General features: G+C 34.5%; 1 long non-coding RNA gene across 1 annotated transcript; it reads right to left on the bottom strand.

Annotated features, from left to right (window-relative positions):
• Positions 1 to 54: 54 nt before the first annotated feature.
• LOC148695937 (uncharacterized) lies at positions 55 to 6,351 on the bottom strand. The gene is made up of 2 exons (XR_015964883.1): positions 6,193 to 6,351; positions 55 to 589 (listed from the first exon to the last, which is right to left on the bottom strand). It is a non-coding gene; the product is annotated as an uncharacterized LOC148695937 (long non-coding RNA).
• Between the last annotated feature and the right edge of the window lie 3,135 nt (positions 6,352 to 9,486).

The following is a 9,486-nucleotide window of genomic DNA, read 5'->3' on the forward strand; positions in this document are numbered from 1 at the left end:
GATTGAATAAACATATTTGGTATGTAGTGAATATTAATTTGTTTTGCCAATATATTTTCCAACCCCATATGTAATTTTCATATGTATTATTCGTGGTAAATAAACACAAGCACCCATGTTATGTAGGCTAATATTTTTCTGGCCATGCTTGGATATTTAGCAAATAGAACAATATACCAAGGGCATGAACGAAATCAAACTTTTATAAGGTACTTAGTGGCAAAGTTGACAACGAATGCCTTTACACATTTGGATATAAATAGGGGATCGGGGTTGGGTAACTCAGAAACGCACCATAAGCTCTAAAAGAAGATGTGCACCAGAGAAGTTGAAGTAGAAGATGCACCATATAAGCTGATCTGATCTTCAGCTTCAACTTCTACAGGTACGCATCTTTTATTAGACCTTACAAGAAAGATGCAACGACTTCTATTAGATACAGATGGAATATAAATAGGGGAGGGGGTTGAGTTACTCAGCTAAGAACCAAAACCTCTAAAAGAAGATGCACTAGAGAAGTTGAAGTTGAAGATGCACCATAAGCTCTGATCTTCAGCTTCCACTTCTTTTGGTGCATCTTTTATTAGACCTATAAGAAAGGTGCAGCGACTTCTATTAGATTCAACATCTAGATGCATCAACCACTTATAAGAAAAAGAAAGATCTAGTAGTTAGGAAGTGGAAGATGAATCATTAGAGGAGGGACAATTGAAAGAAAAAATGGTGATGGTAAAAGTAAAGATGGAGACAGCAAAAAAGGGGGAGCTAGAAAACAGTTCAATCAAGATGATGATTTACAGAGGCTGCTGTGCGGTGAATGCTCTGGATATCTTCATCTTCATTGAACTGTTCTAGCGCACCCATATTTGTTGTCTCCCTCTGTACTTCTACCATCACAGTGTCCTCTCTTAATTCTCCCTCCTCTAGTGATTCATCTTCCCCTTTTTCCTACTCTAGTGATTCATCTTCCACTTCCATTTTAACTATTATATCTTTCTCTTTCTTATAGGGGAGGCGAGGAGGAGTGGCACAAAGCCCTGTACGTACATCCACCCTCTACGTACGTATCTTATGAGTTATGAGGACTCTAATGGCCTTTTGAATTAGGGCAAGATTAGTTAATTGTTAATGTGTTTTTCTCGGACGACAGGTGATACTGAGTTTTATGTACTTTTGTACCCTCTGTAACCAAAAAAAAGAAAGAAAAAAGACTATAGTTGTAGGCAGAAGTAAATCTTCTTTTCCTTGTTATTTCATCATCACATCAGTAGGTGAAGCACATGTTTTTCAGGTGATGGTCTTCGTCACTTTCCTTCATTTCTTTGTTCTCTTTACTCTACACAGCAGCATCATTTTTTTAATAAATTTCTTGGATATGCAGTGCATGTATGCACCTAAACTCATTTTTCTTCTTTTTTGTTTTATTTTTTTCTCTCTCTTTCTCGTAAGTTTGGAAGAAAGTTGAGGTTCCACCATAAAATCAGTTGACAATACAAGAAGTAGCCCAACCTCTTATAAGCCCTTACAAAGGCTTATCCTTTCACCAGCGTGTGACTCGTTTTGCTTCACATCCTCACAAGTTTTTCCTCCTATACTGCCGCAGCTTTGAGATATTTTGGTTCTTGTCGTTTCCCTCGCTCTGGATTAATCTTTGTAAAAAACCAGTGATCACGGTAAAGCTTGCGGCTTCAATAGGAGCTCCTTTAATTCTCCAAAAGAAAATCAGATAATGCGTATAAAACTCAATAACACAGACAAATTTATGCTCATTGTGTTTTCAAAAAACATTATTCTAGATCTTTCCTCTTCATTTATAAAAGGGATCCAAAGCCAATTTGTTTTGTACATGATTAAAAACAAGACATATCCTAGATCTATAATTGTTTTATATTTTGATTTACGTAGACAAAATGATGCAAGGTTGTGAGATATCTGATGACAAAGATAATGCAAAATGTGGTGATATTTCTATAGAGTGCGCAGTTCTCAAAAATCGTTTTTCCGGAGTAGATACTAATTGTAGTCACTCTTCTACGTGTTTATTTTTATCTATTTCTATTTATTTATAAAATTGATACCCTTTCTAATATAAGTGAGTCTCACATCACGAAGTTAGGAAGTTCTTCTAATGGGGACAACCCGAAAAACAACTAACAAAACCTTATTATAGTATGCCTTATATACAATATGATAATGAGGATGATTTCAAATGATATCACAATTTCAATGTTGTAAAATTTTCAATGTAGTAAATAGAAAGTGGCAAAGTGAAGAGAAAAATATTAATACATGAGAGGCGAGAGAGGCGAGAGAGGGATTTTTTTGTTTAAATGATGAAACAAGAATAGTTTTGCGAATATAATATTTGATGTGAGGTATATTTGATAGTAGATATATATACTTTCTTCAAATATAACAAGTTTATGTATAGAATTGCAATCTGAAACTGAACAACAAATTGCTTGAATGGGGCAGTGGGCTTTCATTAGTTCCGTTCATGTCTCGCACAAAATGGCATTGGAAGCACTCACTTATATACGGGGCGTGCCTTAATACCATTTTGTGAACATTTCATCGACCCTAACAAGCATAAGACAAATCCTGTCCTCGCCACTGATGCCATTTGATTCGGGAGGATGTTGTCCCCAACCATATTTGTCCAACAAACCAGAGAGCTAAGTTGAAAGAAACTTTTGTAGTGCGAAATCTTCACTAGCAAGGGCAAAAAGATTATCAATCAAGCTGTTATCCAAACCAGCATCGTTCGACATGAAACACAGAAGAGTTCAAAACTTGTCCTCTTGGATTTAGATTTTCCTTTGAAACCATAGTGTTGGAATTCGTTGGAGCCGATCAGGCCATTGTTTTGTGATCCAAATCAATGAAAGCAGCTGAGACGCTACCAGATAATTGTGCTGGGAGTTACGATTATTTTATTGGGAGCTTCAAATGGTGTTCTCAAACTTTTTCTTAACTCAAAATGGTCTAATAACTTTCTTTAAAGAAAATAGTTTGAATTTGAATGAAAATGACAAAAAATATATGCAAACAAGCCTAAGTCTTAAAACCCATGGGTTGAAAGCAAAGTTCAACATGCAATATATTGTCACATGTTGAAAGCAAAATTCAACACGGAATATATTGTCGCTTACGTAATCTTTCATTCATCATCACTTCTTTCTGGGTAATGTTAGAAAGATCAAATCTTTTAAGCCAAATGATGTAGTTGTAGATGATTGGTCTATTAATTAAGTGTCGATTAACGTATTTGTTTCTTATCACCGACACATTTTAATTTGTAATTTTGTTTAAAAAATTTGGTCTCTCTAATATTATTCCCTCTTTCTTGCTTCTTTCTTTGTCTTTTTTCCTCCTCTCACTCTAACTCGTCTACACCATCATTTTCACCTACAAGTACTTGTCAAACACTCACTCCATTACGGAAAGATATCCTTTCCAGATCTCTTCCACCAAAACTCATGAATCAAGTGATCCAGACCTTTGAAATTTGATCTAACGGCTAAAAACAGAGGACCCTTTTAAAAGTTATAATAATTTTAGCCGTTAGATCAAATTTCAAAGGTCCAAGTCACTTGATCCGTGAAATTTGGTGAAAGAGGCCCAGGAGGGGATCTCTTTCCCTCCATTTCTTCCCAGGCACAAACCTCCATAGAGCCATAATTTGTCTAAATAAGGAAAAAGGAAAATATAAACCTTATCATTTTGGACTCATCTTTTTATTATTAGTTTTTTTTTTCTTTTTTCTTTTTTCAACTTATTAGTTTTTCATTATACTAAGTATTTCATTTGGTGTATTACCACATTTTTCTTCAACACATAATAAAAGGAGTGACATATAAAAATTTACATTTTTCTCTATAAAGATATTTTACTATATTTACGAATGGTATGTTAATTATAAATTACGCTAAGTTTTATTCTTTCCTATTTCTTATTTCTTCGTACAATGAATTTCTCTATAAAAAATGCATGTAACATTGTTTCAATGAATTCGTAAAGATTCCTTTCAACGTCAGGTAATCAATGTAAAGATAAGGATGAGCCATTGTCAAACAAGTGTGGAAAACAAAACTAGATACGGTGTATCAAAACTTAATACCGAACACAGTTTTGACAAAAAAAATATTACACACAGATTTATGCCCACAATACTTTCAAAATTGTCATTCTCGATTTTTTCTCTCATATATTTACCTCGTAAAGCATGCCGATTCACATCATTCGCCTTTCTTCTTCATCATATAAATTCACAGATATTATGTGGTCTTCTCTTGACAAAGTTTAGTTTCCGCTCTCAAGGGAGTCACCAATGGCAAATAATGGTGGTCAAAAAGTTCATTTTGAATTTGAAAGTCATTGTTTGTAGCTAGTATCATTGGCGGCTGCAGGCAAAGTGGAACCAAAGGTACGCTAGGAAAAAAGGCAGCATGAGCGAAGCCCTTCACATCCACCCTTTATGACCACACCTCTCGTAAATATACTTGTCTGCTTTCTAGCTGGATTGTAGGGAAGAGGATAATAATGCAAGCCGGCAGGCTCTACAGGTAATATGGACGATGAATGTAAAGAGCTTCACATCATTACCCTTTCCTCTATAATCCAGCCGAAAAATAGGCAGTTGTGTTTATGAATGGTGTGGTCATAGAGGATGAATGTAACGGGCATTGCCATGTGCCTCCTCGCCCTCCGGCGTACCTTTGGTTTAACTTTTTGTGCAGTTGCCAATGACATTGGCGACAAGCAATGATTCTCATATTCAAAGTGAACTTCTTCACCGCCATTATCCTCCATTTGGTTGAAGACTTCAAATTGAATAAGAGCATGGTCACTCAGACAAATCATAATAGGCCCTTCATCGCAAGTTCAATAGTAGATCAATACGTTATTATTATTATTTTTTTTTGGAGCTAGGGAGGATTGCATGATCACGGATGAGATTTGGTTCGGGGAACCCCTCGATTTTATTAGTGATGTTTTGATTGAGAATTGTAATTGTTGTTGCTTATTTTGGGTTGGGTTTTAGGTTGTTATTGTTATAGTCTAATTCCCTATTGCCCATGCTGTCTAGTATCTTGTACTCATCTTTTTTTTTTTTGGTAAACAAAAATTTAGGGGAGATTGACTACTCTCAACATCAGTACAACCTCAAGCCATAAAGACTTACGCGTAGCACTTAACTTCCAGCTGCTACCGGCATAGATTTACGTAAGAATTTACCGATCACGCACTTACAAGAACTGCTGCCAGAGGGGAATCTTGTACTCATCTTCAATTAATGTAATTCGACCAATTCTCCCTCAAATGGATGAGCACATGGTGAATTTTATAGAATGCTAATAACAAATTTTTTTTCATGGTTCACATTTTAGTTGATAAAGATAATTTTTTCAAAACATATGATATTATCTACATAAAGGGGTGAGGGAGTATGTTAACCCTCACAATTAGCTAGTCATAATAATTTTGTTCAAATTCGCATTTTGGTGAGAATCGAACCTATAACATCTTACTGCTAAATTTTGTATTGATTCAACTTTTTGAATTTTTATCACCTATGTAAACAAAAAAAGAAGAAGAAGAAAAAAATATAAGCAGATAGCACTCGTATATATTCATTGGTATTATAAGCCTTTTTTCTTTGTTATGAGATTGCTGAATTTATTATGTGGTTGTTTCTTAAGTAACCAGGTTCTTCATGCATGTGTGTGTTTTATTTTGCCAAGTGGCTATTGATCAACTTCTTCACGTGTACAAATTCGTTGATCATTACTGGATGGGCGACGAGGTGTATTTAAGAATTGTTCGAGAAATATTCAAGAAAAAAAGTAGATAAAACAAGGACCCATAAAAATTTAGGTGTATTTACATTTAGTTATGATGGTTGGATGTTATAAGATTCGAAGGCTACAATAAGGGGGAAAATATTTGTCTCTTAATCTTATCTCATTTAGGTATAGTTTGTTAATTATAATTACGTCACATTTCATTTGTTTACAAGAAAGATGCAGCGACTTCTATTAGACACAGATGGGATATAAATAGGGGAGGGGGTTGAGTTACTCAGCGAAGAACCAAAACCTCTAAAAGAAGATGCACCAGAGAAGTTGAAGTTGATGCACCATAAGCTCGGATCTTCAGCTTCCACTTCTTTTGGTGCATCTTTTATTAGACATATAAGAAAGGTGCAGCGACTTCAACATCTAGATGCAGCAACCACTTATAAGAAAAAGGAAGATATAGTAGTTAGGAAAAGGAAGATACAGTAGTTAGGAAGTGGAAGATGAATCATTAGAGGAGGGACAATTGAAAGAAAAAACGTCGATGGTAAAAGTAAAGATGGAGACAGCAAAAATGGGAGAGCTAGAAAACAGTTCGATGAAGATGATGATTTACAGAGGCTGCTGTGTGGTGAATGCTCTGTGGATATCTTCATCTTCATTGAACTGTTCTAGCGCACCCATATTTGTTGTCTCCTTCTGTACTTCTACCATCAGTGTTCTCTCTTAATTCTCCCTCCTCTAGTGATTCATCTTCCACATTTTCCTACTCTAGTAATTCATCTTCCACTTCATTTTTAACTACTATATCTTTCTCTTTCTTATAGGGGAGGCGAGGAGGAGTGGCACGAAGCCCTTTACGTACATCCACCCTCTACGTACATATCTTATGAGTTACGAGGACTCTAATGGCCTTCTGAATTAGGGCAAGATTAGTTAATTGTTAAGTGTGTTTTTCTGGGACGACAGGTGATACTGAGTTTTATGTACTTTTGTAAAAAGACTATAGTTGTAGGCAGAAGCAAATGTTCTTTTCCATATTATTTCATTAGCACATCAGAAAGTGAAGCTCATGTTTTTCAGGTGATGGTCGTCACTTTCCTATATTTCTTTGTTCTCTTTACTCTACACAGCCGCATCATTTTTTTAATAAATTTCTTGGATATGCAGTGCATGTGTGCACCTAAACTCATTTTTCTTCTTTTTTGTTTTACTTTTTTTTCTCTTTCTCGTAAGTTTGGAAGAAAGTTGAGGTTCCACCATAAAATCAATTGGTAATACATGGAGTAGCTTAACCTCTTATAAGCCCTTGCAAGACTTATCCTTTCACCAACGTGTAACTCTTTTACCTTCACATCCTCACAAGTTTTTCCTCCTGTACTGCCGCAGCTTTGAGATATTTTGGTTCTTGTCGTTTTCCTTGCTCTGGATTAATCTTTGTGAAAAACCAGTGATCACAGTAAAGCTTGTGGCTTTAATAGGAGCTCCCTTAATTCTCCAAAAAGAAAATCGGATAATGCGTATCAAACTCAATAACGCAGACAAATTTATGCCCATTGTGTTTTCAGAAAATGTTATTCTAGATCTTTCCTGTTCATTTATAAAAGGGACCCAAAGCCAGTTTGTTTTGTACATGATTAAAAACAAGACAAATCCTAGATCTATAATTGTTTTAGATTTTGATTTACGTAGACAAAATGATGCAAAGTTTTAAGATATCTGATGACAAAGATAATGCAAAATGTGGTGATATTTCTATAGAGCACGCAGTTCTCAAAAAAAAAAATTCCGGGGTAGATACTAACTGTAGTCACTCTTCTACATGTTTATTTTTATCTATTTCTATTTATTTATAAACTTGATACCCTTTCTAATAAGAGTGAGTCCCACATCACGAAGCTAGAAAGTTCCTCTAATGGGGACAACCCGAAAAACAACTAACAAAACCTTATTATAGTATGGTTTATACACAGTATGATAATGAGGATGATTTCAAATGATATCACAAAAAAAATTCAGTATAGTAAATAGAAAGTGGCAAAGTGAAGAGAAAAATATTAATACATGAGAGGCGAGAGAGGGGTTTTTTTGTTTAAATGATGAAACAAGAATAGTTTTGTGAATATAATATTTGATGTGAGGTATATTTGATGGTAGATATATATACTTTCTTCAAATATAACAAGTTTATGTATATAATTGCAATTTGAAACTTAACAACAAATTGCTTGAATGAATTTGTAATTTGGTTTAAAAATTTGGTCTCCTTAACATTATCCCCTCTTTCTTGCTTCTTTCTTCGTCTTTTTATCTCCTCTCACTCTAACTCGTCCACACCATCATTTTCACCTACAAGTACTTTTCAGTTTTCAGACACTCACTCCATTACAGAAAGAAATCCTCTCCAGATCTCTTCCACCAAAGCTTACAGATCAAGTGATCCAGACCCTTGAAATTTTATCCAACGGCTAAAAACAGAGACTCCGTTTAAAAATTATAATAATTTTAGCCGTTGGATCAAATTTCAAAGGTCCGGATCACTTGATCCGTGAAATTTGATAGAAGAGATCCGAAGATGATCTCTTTCCCTCCATTACTTCCCAGGCACAAACCTCCATAGAGCCATAATATGTTTAAATAAGGAAAAAGGAAAATATAAATCTTATCATTTTGGACTCATCTTTTTATTATTAGTTTTTCTTTTCTTTTCTTTTTTTTCTTTTTTTCAACTTATTAGTTTTTCATTATACTAAGTATTTCATTTGGTGTATTACCACATTTTTCTTCAACACATAATAAAAGGAGTGACATATAAAAATTTACATTTTTCTCTTTAAAGATATTTTACTATATTTACGAATGGTATGTTAATTATAAATTAAGCTAAGTTTTATTCTTTCCTATTTCTTATTTCTTCGTACAATGAATTTCTCTATAAAAACAAAAAAACAAAAAAAAGTAACATTGTTTCAATGAATTCGTAAAGATTTCTTTCAACGTCAAGTAATCAATGTAAAGATAAGGATGAGCCATTGTAAAATAAGTGTGAAGAAACAATAAAGATTTCTTTCAACGTCAAGTAATCAATGTAAAGATAAGAATGAGCCATTGTCAAATAAGTATGAAGAAACAAAACTAGATAAGGCGTATCAAAACTTAATACCAAACATAATTTTGACAAAAAAAAATACGTCACACAGATTTATGCCCACAATACTTTCAAAATTATCATTCTAGATTTTTCCTCTCATATATTTACCATGTAAAGCATGCCGATTCACATCATTCGCCTTTCTTCTTCATCATATAAATGCACAGATATTATGTGGTCTTCTCTTGACAAAGTTTAGTTTCCTCTCTCAAGGGAGTCACCAATGGCAAATAATGGTGGTCAAAAAGTTCAATTTTGAATTTGAAAGTCATTGTTTGTAGCTAGTATCATTGGCGGCTGCAGGCAAAGTGGAACCAAAGGTCATCTAGGAAAAAAGGAAGAAAGAGGCGAAGCCCTTTACATCCACCCTTTAAGACCACACCTCTCATAAATATAGTTGTCTGCTTTTCAGCTAGATTGTAGAGAAGAGGATAATGATGCAAGCCGGCAGGCTCTACAGGTAATATGGACGATGAATGTAAAGGACTTCACATCATTACCCTGTCCTCTATAATCCAGCTGGAAAATAATCAGTTG

Source organism: Pyrus communis, chromosome 7 (assembly GCF_041283825.1).
Source record: "Pyrus communis isolate YQ-2024b chromosome 7, ASM4128382v1, whole genome shotgun sequence".
In the NCBI taxonomy this organism is placed as follows: Eukaryota; Viridiplantae; Streptophyta; class Magnoliopsida; order Rosales; family Rosaceae; genus Pyrus; species Pyrus communis.